Source organism: Triticum dicoccoides, chromosome 6B (assembly GCF_002162155.2).
Source record: "Triticum dicoccoides isolate Atlit2015 ecotype Zavitan chromosome 6B, WEW_v2.0, whole genome shotgun sequence".
Lineage (NCBI taxonomy): Eukaryota > Viridiplantae > Streptophyta > Magnoliopsida > Poales > Poaceae > Triticum > Triticum dicoccoides.
In genome coordinates, this window is record NC_041391.1 from 569,011,864 (window position 1) to 569,023,531 (window position 11,668).

The window sequence follows — 11,668 nt, forward strand, 5'->3', positions numbered from 1 at the left end:
TGCATTCTATGATGTCTCTTACCGATTTACCACAATAGTTTTGGGGTTATGCATTAGAGATAGCTGCATTCACGTTAAATATGGCACCGTCTAAATCCGTTGAGACGATACCATACGAACTATGGTTTGGCAAGAAACCTAAGTTGTTGTTTCTAAAAATGCAGGGATGCGATGCTTATGTCAAAAGGCTTCAACCTGATAAGCTCAAACCTAAATCGGAGAAGTGCGTCTTCATAGGATACCCTAAACAAACTATTGGTTACACTTTCTACCACAGATCCGAAGGCAAGATCTTTGTTGCTAAGAATGTGTCCTTTCTAGAGAAGGAGTTTCTCTCGAAAGAAGTGAGTGGGAGGAAAGTAGGACTTGATAAGGTAGTTGTACCTTCTCTCGAATTGGAAGGTAGCACATCAGAGAAAACCGTTCCCGTGATGTGTACACCAACTAGAGAGGAAGCTAATGATGATCATGAAACTTCAGATCAAGTTACTACTAAACTTCGTAGGTCAACCAGAGCACGGTCCACACCACCAGTACAAAAAAATACACTTCCGTGATGATACATGTTTGTCACAGTAGGTCGCGTTTTCTGTCATGCATGTACATCCATGATGATTTTATGACAGAATCAAGATAGTCGTACCTGTGCTGTCGTAGAAGTGTTCCATGAAATTACCAAAATTATCATCACGGAAGTGTCCACTTCCATGACGATAAATCACGCGTCACAGAAGTGCTTTCGTCAAGGGTGACCGACACGTGGCATCCACCGTAACAGAACGCCGTTAAGCTATCGGATCCGATTTTGGATCCGATAACCTGTTAACAGCCACGACCAATGCCGATTTTCCATGTGTAAAATTCTCATTGGCTGACAGATCCACGTGTCAGCTCCGCGTTGGCACATGTGTCACTCATCCAACGGTCAAGATGGGCCTATGATATGTTGACACGTGGACCGGCCCAAAAGTGGCCCACAAAGTTTAAATGGGCCGGCCCAACCGAAGGCCCATAAGATTTAGCGGACCATAACGGGCCGGCCCATCAAAAGGCCCACAAAATTTAGCGTACCATAATGGGCCGGCCCAGCTAAAGGCCCACACGATTTTGCAGACCATAATGGGTCGGCCTAGCTAAAGGCCCACAAGATTTTGCAGACCACAATGGGCCGGCCCAGCTAAAGGCCCACAAGATTCTGCACACCATAATGGGCCAGCCCAGCTAAAGGCCCAACATTCTCTGTCAAATCGGCCCATCAACGGCCTGTCCTAAACTTGTCATCAACGCGGCCCATGGTCACTTCTGGCCCGTTAACAGTCCGCTAAGTAATTGGGCCGAATTACGGCCCGGTGTATTTCCGGCCTGTTAAAGGTCCGACTTCATTTGGGCCCATTTACAGGCCATCAAAACTTTCGGCCCATAAAAAACCGTGAAGGATTTGGGTCATATTCGGCCATGTCTGACATTCGGCCTGTTAGAGGCCCACTATAGATTTGGGCCACTTTTGGCCTATTGTCATTTTCGGCCTGTTAACGCCAGACGTAAACAATGGGCCATATGTGGCCCAATGTTATGTCGGGCCCATTAACGGCCCATATGAAAATGACGATAATCTAGCCTAACCGAAGTTCGGGCCTGTTAAAGGCCCATGTATTAGGTCGGCGCATTTACGGCCCGTCCAAATTTTGGCCTGTCAAAGATCCGCATCGTAAATGGGCCACCATTTCAGCCTGCTAAGTCTAGTGGGTTATTTGGCACAATAAGGGCCCAATCTCACTTTCGGTCTATTAAAGGCCCATGTTTTTTATGGGCTCGAGATATTTACACTTGTAAACAGGCTATTTTTACTGGGGGGCCCAAATTATGTTTAGGCCTGTTAAAGGCCCACTATGGGCACATGCCTACCAGAAAAATATGAAAGCTTATGTTGATTTAGGCCCAGATATTTTTAGTGGGCTACATGCCAATTTCGGCCGTAATCGTTTTTAGCCCAATTGGAATGGGCCCGACGAATGTTGGCATGTTGGGCTCCTACGAAGCTTCCGGCCGAATACATTACTAAGATAAACCTACACTATACAAAAATAGCGTCATAATTACTGCAGCCGCTGGCAGCATCATAAATGTTGTATCACAAGAAAATAAATTCCAACCATACAACGAAAGGCCTGTTGGCATAAAGTTTACAGTCCTTCCAGATAAAAGCACCATCAGATGTATATAAGCACAGATCATTTGACCTGAGTGCTTATGTTTCAGGTTGTAGAATCTGATGGAGCAGCACGATCTCCACCTTTTTTCCGCCATTGCTCTTGAACAACGAAGCGAATATCTAATAGTCTAGTTTCAAAACCATTCATATCTTGACGACATTTCTCAACCACTATTCTTGTTTCCGAAACAACATCCATTAGGGATTGGACTTGTGTCTGGAGCACAGATATATCACTCTGTCTAGTAGGAAGATTTTGTTCAGTAGGCGATTTGGACGAGGTTACCTTGACAACCAACCCAGAATTATGCAGGGAGGTGCTTTTTGCACTGTTAGTGGAGAGATACTGACGCACTGCAGCAAGAGGTGACATTGTGCCTGTAGTAGCCTCGTCACCATCAGGTGGTTGTGGCTGTTCAATCATTTGTTCCATAGCTTCCTGAAAGTTTGAACTTGTAGATTAGTGTACCAGATAAGTTACTAATGAGGCAAAAACAAACAAAGTAGGTTAAACGTTTATAAATAACTTATTTTGGTGAACTACTATAATACATTAGCATGTATTGTAGTGCCAACTACATAATAAAATCACTTTCAGAACATATGTCCACGTAGCATGCCTACTATATTGTCTATTTCCTCACATTCATTGACATCTAAGGATAAAGAGACATGGTTTAAAGTAGGATGAACATAGTATGACATCATTCATATCATGGGCAAACAGATATAAAACAAACAGGATATTTTATCATTGTGTGCGCACGTGAACATAACAACTAGATTACAGATCAAGACCAAAAGAATATCCTTCATCTCTTTTAAACCATGTAAGGTGAAATGATACGCTAAGACAAGTGTGTATAAAAGTGAACAGAGTAACTGACATTGGCTGCAAACCAAGTAGTTAAATGAACACATCACAGTACCAATCAGTTCAAGGCAGGATGAATAAGGACTTACAACTGGTGTGCTCATGCCCTTCATCTTGCTGGTGTGGCAATCCTTGAAGATTTGCACTGCATTCGCTTCAGGTTCTTTTTGGTCCGCACGGGCTTTCCTCTGTATTTGGAACAAGTCAATATAGATACGATAATATGGCACAAAAAAAGAAGGAAGTAGCAGCTATTTACAAGAGCCTCACAGTGTGCAATATAGCTACGAGATCCTGTTGTCTATTGGAATTTCACTTTAGAACGGTTGGTTTTGTTCTTTAAACAGTTAGCCTAGAAGAAGATACACTTGTAAGGCACATACATAAATACAAGTTCAATATGTGGTCTGATCAAATACATATAGCCTACCTAATACTTTGGATCAGACTAGTGTTTAATGAGGGTTGTCTAGTCTTCATCTGTAATATATTCCACTGGAGATGTTTGGGCGATTTCATTGTTAGCCTTGCCTTCAAAGTGAGATTTTCTAAGGTGGTACCGATACTGCCGCAGAGCAGACTGAAAAACATGAGTGCATGCTTGTTTAGTTGCATCATCTTTCGGATCCAGCTTGAACCTCATTTGTTGAAAAAAGAATGTGAGTCTTATTAGGAGGAAGCTAGAAAGTATGGGACAGAGCAAGACAATATTACTAATTGCAATGAATAACATTACTTACGGATAAATGGTCAAGGAAGGTGTTAAACTGGGTATAGTCTTTCTCATTCCTGTACTGGATCCACGTTGGGAGGATACGTGCATGACACCTAACGGCAACGGCTGCCTCTGATACTAACTTGGCTGACTTTGTAGCATCATGTGGCCTTTTAAACCTGCCTCAAAATGGATCTCCATTCTTCCTACTTTAGATTTTGTTAATCTATCAAGCATTATCCCTGATGTTTGTTTCCGCTTGCGCTGTGGTGCTAGCTCAACAACGAATATGGGAAGTGTTAGTGTACATCAAACTATTAGAGTACATATAAAGGAGCATGCAACTGCAACTTGACTCGGTCAGGTACCGTCTTGGTGTTGATGCTCATGAGGTTCATCTGATCTTGCCAAGTCCTGTTGTGTCAGCAGTGCTTCGGAAGTAGTGTTAGGTGTGAAGGCAGCTTGGGAACTGGCCAGTTCCGGAGCAAATGAACGAGTAACTGGTTGAGATCCTGGTACAGTTGAAGCGGATGCTGCAGCTCGTGGAGCAGGTGATACTGTGCTTGTAGATTTAGCCGTTGGACTTGGACCTTCTACTGCACTATAAGTACCAGCAGAATCTCGACGGCAGAACCTTTTCCGTTTCACCCGACGAGTAACAACACTCCCTACTATATTATTTTCCTCGCTCTTTTTTTGACTTTGCCATGTCAAGTTGTACCCACAACACAAAAGAATAAAATCACTCTTCATAACTCATTGATGCATGATACAGACAAGCAATACTTTGATGTAAGACAACCGTCTGAGGATGGAATATGTAAGAAAAACTGGACGACATGACATATTCACAGCTACGATGTGCAAACTAAGCAGAAGGATTTTCAAGAAAATAGAAGTAATGCAAGCTAGACACCATATGAAAGATGCAACCAATATTACTCTGCCAAGTTAAAAGTGTCTTGTCATAAGTGGCAATTCGAAAAATTAGAAGCAGTATAATGTAGAAATCAATGCAAGATGCAACCACTATCAAACTGCCATGTTAAAAGCGTCCAATCATGAGTGACTGATGCGGGATACACAACAGCAGTACTTTGATGTAAGAACATGGTATGATAGATAGATACAGTGTATTCTAGACACAGAATGCCATGTCATATGCACATGTATAACGTATAAACTCAGCAGGTGCAATTTAATCAAAATAGAAGAAATACAGGCTAGACAAGATATGCAACATGAAACCAATTATCACACTGTCAACTTAGAGCAAGCACCTGCGATGGTGGAGTACAGGAGATGAACTCATCATGTAGACTTGGGACTTCAACTTCATTAGCAGTAGCAGTGGCAAATCTAGAGTCTTTGTTTGCGTCGGTGCGGAGGACCACCGACATCCCCTAACTTACTCTTTTCCTTCCTATTTTTTGATATTGCCTTATGAAGTCAAAACCACAAGAAGATGAATAAAATTAGCTCTACATAACTGGTTGATGCATGATACAGACGAACACTACTTTGATGTAAGGCAAGCGGAGGATAGGAGGATGGAATATATACAAAAAAAGACATCGTTTGATATTCACACGTACGATAGGAGGATGGAATATGTATGAAAAAACAGTAAGCGGAAGACATTTAAAAAAATAGAAGAAATGAAAGCTAGGCACCATATGAACATGCAACCAATATCACTCTATCAGGTAAAAAGTGTCTCGTCATAAGTGTCATTTCAAGAAATTAGAAGTAGTACAAGCTAGAAGACAATGCAAGATGCAACCTACATCACAGTCCCAAGTTAAATGTGTCTTATTGGTAAGTGATCGTTGCAGGTATAAGTTGTAAGCTACGCAGATGCAATTCAACATAATCAGAAGCAATACAAACTAGACATCATATGAAAAACGCAACCACGTATATCAGTTCCAAGTAAGAGCAAGCACCTGTGATGGTGGAGTAGGGGAGATGTGCTCATCATGTACACGTATGTTCTAGAAACAGGAACACATGTCGTATTCATAGGCATTATGTGTAAAGTAAGCAGATGCAATTCAAGTTAGAAGTAATACAAGCTAGACATCATATGCAACATGCAACCACATATAATAGTGTCAAGTTAGAGCAAGCACCTGTGATGGTGGAGTAGGGGAGATGTGCTCATCATCTACACAGCTACGTTGACTGTCCAACCTTGTGTTGTCTTGCGAATCTTGTTGGGAGGATGGCAGAGTAGAATCTGTAGAGACCCCCTGTTTGAGTTGCTCTGAAGGACCACCATCATCCACTGCCGGAATAATTTCCTTCAACTGTAATGATTTTGCATTGTGAAGTCAAACCGATAAGAAAAAGGAATAAAATTCGCTCTTCAGAACTCATTCATGCATGATACTGACGAACACTACTCGGATGAAAGGAAAACACATGATGCGAGGATGGAATATGTATGAAAAACAGGATGGTGTGACATATTCACACCTATGATGTGGTAACTAAGCATAAGGCATTTCAACAAATTAGAAGCACTGGAAGCTAGACACCATATGAAAGATGCAACCAATATCACTCTGCCAAGTTCAAACTGTATGGCGTTTCAACAAATTAGAAGCAGTACATGCTAGAAATCATATGCAAGACACAACCAATATCACAGTGGCGACTCAAAGGTGCCTTATCATAAGTGACTGATGCGGGATATGCAAGAATAGCAGTCTGATGTAGAAACAGGAACACATGTCATATTCACATGCATTATGTGTAAAGTAAGTAGATGCAATTCAACAAAGTTAGAAGCAATACAAGCTAGACATCATACGCAACATGCAACCACATATAATAGTGCCAAGTTAGAGCAAGCACCTGTGATGGTGGAGTAGGGGAGATGTGCTCATCATCTACACAGCTACGTTGACTGTCTAGCCTTGCATTGTCTTCCGAATCTTGTTGGGAAGATGGCGGAGTAGAATCTGTAGAGAACCTCCATTTCAGTTGCTCGGAAGGACCACCATCATCCAATGCCTTGCCAATTTACTTCAGCTTTATTGATTTTGCATTGTGAGGTCATACCGACAAGAAAAAGGAATATCATTCGCTCTTCAGAACTCATTCATGCATGATGCTGACGAACACTACTCTGATGAAAGGCAAAGTCATGATACGAGGATGGAATATGTACAAAAAAATGGACGGCTTGACATATTCGCACCTATGATGTGGTAACTAAGCAGAAGGAACTTCAACAAATTAGAAACACTACAAGACACCATATGGAAGGTGCAATCAATATCACTCTGCCAAGTTAAAACTGTCTTGTCATAGGTGGCGTTCATCAAACTAGAAGCAATACATGCTAGAAATCATATTCAAGACACAAACCAATATCACACTGCCAACTTAAAGGTGTCCCATCATAAGTGATTGATGCAGGATACACAAGAAGAGTAGTTTCATGTAAGAACATGGTGTGATAGACAGATATAGTATGTACCAAAAACAGGAAAGCATGTCATATTCACATGTATAATGTGTAAGCTAAGCAGATGCAGTTTGCACTAATTAGGAGCAATACGAGCTAGACACCATATGCAACATGCAACCAGATATCACACTGCGAAGTTAGAGCAAGCACCTTGGATGGTGGAGTAGGGGAGCGGAGACTTGGACCTTGTAATGCACTATCAGTACAAGGAGAATCGGTACAGATGCTCCGTTTACATTGCTGCAGAGGACCACCATCATCGCCTTCCTTACTCTTTTCCTTCCTCTTTCTTGATTTTGCCTTGTCAAGTCAAACCCACAAGAAAAAGGAATAAAGTTTGCTCTTCAGAACTCATTGATGCATGATACTGACGAGCACTACTTTCATGTAAGGCAGCCGCATGATAGGAGGATGAAATATGTATGAAAAACAGGACGGCGTGACATATTGATATTTATGATGTATAAAGTGTAAACTAAGCACAAGGTGCTTGAACTTGTTAGAATCGATGCAAGCTAGAAACCATATGAAAGATGAAACCAATATCACTCTGCCAAATTAAAAGGGTGCCCTAACAAATGTATTTGACCAAATTAGAAGCAATACATGGCAACAGGCTAGAAATAATATGCAATATGCAACGAATAAAGGTGACTCATCGTAAGTGATTGATGCAGGATACAGAAGAGAGGTAGTTTCATGTAAGAACAAGGTTAACACATAGATGTAGTGTGTACCAAAAATAGGAAGGCATGTCATATTCACAGGTATAGTGTGTAAACTAAGAAGATGCAATTCACCCTAATTAGAAGCATTACAAGCTAGACACCGTATGCAACATGCAACCACATATCACACTGCGAAGTTAGAGCAAGCACCTGTGATGGTGGTGTAGGGGTAGTGCGGTCTTCAGGTACAGAGCTACGTTCAATATCTTCATTTAGGCTTGCTGTTTCTTGAGAATCATGTGGAGAGAATGAAATTGCATTCTTTATAAGAGTATTGCGTCTCATATTAACCCACGCGCGTGACTGTCTCATCATAAGCGATAGACGCAGGATACACAAGAACGGTAGTTTGATGTAAGAACAAGGTGTGATAGGAAGATGTAGTCGTGTCATATTCACATGTATAATGTGTAAGCTAAGGAGATGCAATTTAACAAATTAGGAGCATTGATGAGGGATACACAAGAAAAGTAGTTTGATGTAAGAACATGGTTAATAGAAAGACGTAGTATGTACCAAAAACAGGAAGACATGTCATATTCACAGGTATAATGTGTTAACTAAGCAGATGCAATTTACCCTAATTAGAAGCATTACAAGGTAGACACCATATGCAACATGCAACCACATATCACACTTCCAAGTAAGAGCAAGCACCTGCGATGGTGGTGTGGGGGAATTGCGGTGATCAACTAGAGAGCTACATTGACTATCTTCATTTAGCCTTGCTGTTTCTTGAGAATCATGTGGGGAGGATGACACTGCACTCTTTAAACGAGTAGGGCGTCTCACAGTAACCCACTCAGGTGACTGTCTCATCATAAGTGATTGACGAGGGATGCAAAAGAGCATTAGTTTGATGTACGAACATGGTTAATAGACATATGTAGTATGTATCAAAAACAGGAAGGCATGTCATTATCAAAGGTATAATGTGTAAAGTAAGCAAATGCAATTTAACCAAATTGGAAGCAATACAAGCTAGACACCATATGCAACATGCAACCACATTTGACAGCGCAAAGTTAAAGCAAGCATCTGTGATGGTTGTGTGTGGCAATTGAGATCATCAACTGCAGAGCTATGTTTACTGTCTCCAACTGCTGACACTGCACCCATTAAAGCGCTGAAATGCTTAGTGCTTATCTTCGAATTACATTGGAGCGACTTCTGTCTTTTCTTTTCTGCATTCATCAACACTGCGTCAGAGTCTGAAATACCCATGCATAAAAAACAATAGTGTGAGTATGGGTGAAGTGTGTGCACAATTAGTACAGTGTAAAGGTAGCAGATAGCAGGTCGGTGAGAAATAAATGACGGGAGACATATAATAGCTCTACAACATGCATGGCACACTAAATTACTACAGGATTCTATGAAAATAACAGTCGACTGAAAGCAAATAGGCCAGTCCATTTTTTCTGCACCGTCTGATGTACAAAGAACGGGCAGATCGCCTTCATCTACCTCCAGCGAGTCAGTGTTGACGATCTTCCTCGAAACGCCAGCGACCACCGGCCCTGTATTCCTCCCCTGCCTACACCCTCCCCTCGACCTCACCGCACCTTCGTGCTTGGCACCGCCCCCCGGCCATCCATTCAAGTCCCGCCGACCTCTAGGTTGGGCGCAAGCAGCTCCTACGCCCCACACCCCTATGATAGACACCGATGTGCCACTTCCCCGGGGAACAGGCGGACTAGGTGCTCCATGCGCCTAAGCGGGTGCTGCTTCTTTTAGTTGCGGTTTGATTGACCCTGAATTGAAATCGAGGCGGGCTACTGACCTCTAGCAAAGGTGAAATAGTAAAAGGGAGGAAACCTTGTGCATTTAGTATCACGAAGAAGATGTAGTAAGAAGCGCTCAACTAGTTTCTTTCGTGGGATGAATACGGTGTGAGCGAAGACGTAATATTTGCACGAATAAGGGAAGAGGAGTACCTCTTTCTGCTGGCAGTGTTGTGTCCTCCTTCTGTTTTTCCGACGATCTTCTTGTTGTTCGCCGGAAACCAGAAGTTGTGGAGGACGGTGCAGCCTTGGACGAACCCATGGCCAAGTTGTTGAGTGTGGTGCGGTGGCCGTCTGTCGGCGGCGGGGAAGCAGATCCAAGGCGGCGAACGATAGCGTAGCGGGAACAGTTCCGGTGCGGTGGACGGTTGCGACAGTGGAGCCGTAGCAGTGAGGCGCAGGACGGCGTGGTCAGAGTGGTTCTGGTATGGCGCACGTCGGTGTCGGCGTCGTGGAGGCAGCTCTGCCTCGGCTTCAACTGCTAAGTCCTTGAGGGCGTTGCGGTTGCGGTTGCGTTGGATGACGACGTCGGGGTACCGGCTCCGGCGTGATGGAGGAGGGCGGCGGTGGATTAGCCGCTATGGGGTGGAGGACGGATGAGGCTGGGGTTTCGCGGCTGGTGGAGAGGGCGTTTTCGCGCCCATGGAGTATGAATGGGGAAACGGAGGGAGGCGGGGAACTAAGGGGGAACAATGTTTTGGTTTGAGACGTGCTTGTTTGAAATTTGGGGAAAGTTACAAACTTTGGCCCCATCTAAAATTTTGGACATGTTGCGGGTTGGGGGTAGGACAGTCATGTCAGGTTTCCCAAATGTGGCCGGGATAGATTTTGGCCGAGCGCATGGGTGTTTAGGCGCCCATGGTGTATGAATGCTTCTCGGAGGCGGTTGAGACTGGCGTCTTGGTGAAGTTACAAACCTACCCCAGTTTAGACCTTTGGACATCGGGCCGATAGGCTACACGGGCCAGAGTCAGGACAATAATTTCCTACCACCAAAATATTAGTCTTGCGTGGTTTCGGGTGACCAGAGGCCTATTTGGCGCTTCGTTCAATATTTGGGAGCAGAAGCATTAACGTTTTCGGTTCTCTTGAATTGAACTTTCAGGATTTGTCAAACTTCACAAATCTTTACTCTTGAAAATCCCAAAACTACGATTATTTTGGAATGGAGGGGGTACATTTGAATATACATTGTACACGAGTATATATTAAAAAATATGCAACTTACCTCAGTTCATGCATGGTTCCAGATATAATCTCCTTGGTTGCAAAAAAAAGTTAGATATGCGTATGAATATATATAGCATGTTCAAACTCACAACAAAGATTGATGCCCCCTTTTACATCTGATTTACAAATGCCATTATCTCGGGTTCAAATAGATGAATGCACTTCCTATGAATTCGAATCTTCGAAACCCCCTTTATGTTGAATTCGGCATGTATTCTATTTCGTAGCTAGCAATTTGGAATGTATCCATGCAAGTGACAAATGTATAAAGTGCTTCACACTAACATAATGGATTGCACCAATTAATGTTTATATATGAATTGCAAAAACATCCATTGCTTGTATTTCAAACCGCTCTCACTCTATGGATCGATAATATGAAATAAACACATGCACATGCTAGAATTCAATAGAGTATGGGTGTCTAGTAGATCGATTTTCGTCCATACGCAATTTGCAAAATTCATGATCTCATCCAAAAATAATAACGCCATTTATATTTTAATTTAATGCGTAGAACCGCCTTTTACACGTAGATGCACTATGCCTCACCCCATTCTCACAAACGCGTTATATACCTCTCTATCTAACGCATAAGTGCACACACTTTATATGCATCGGCATTTCTCTTTCACACATGCTCACAA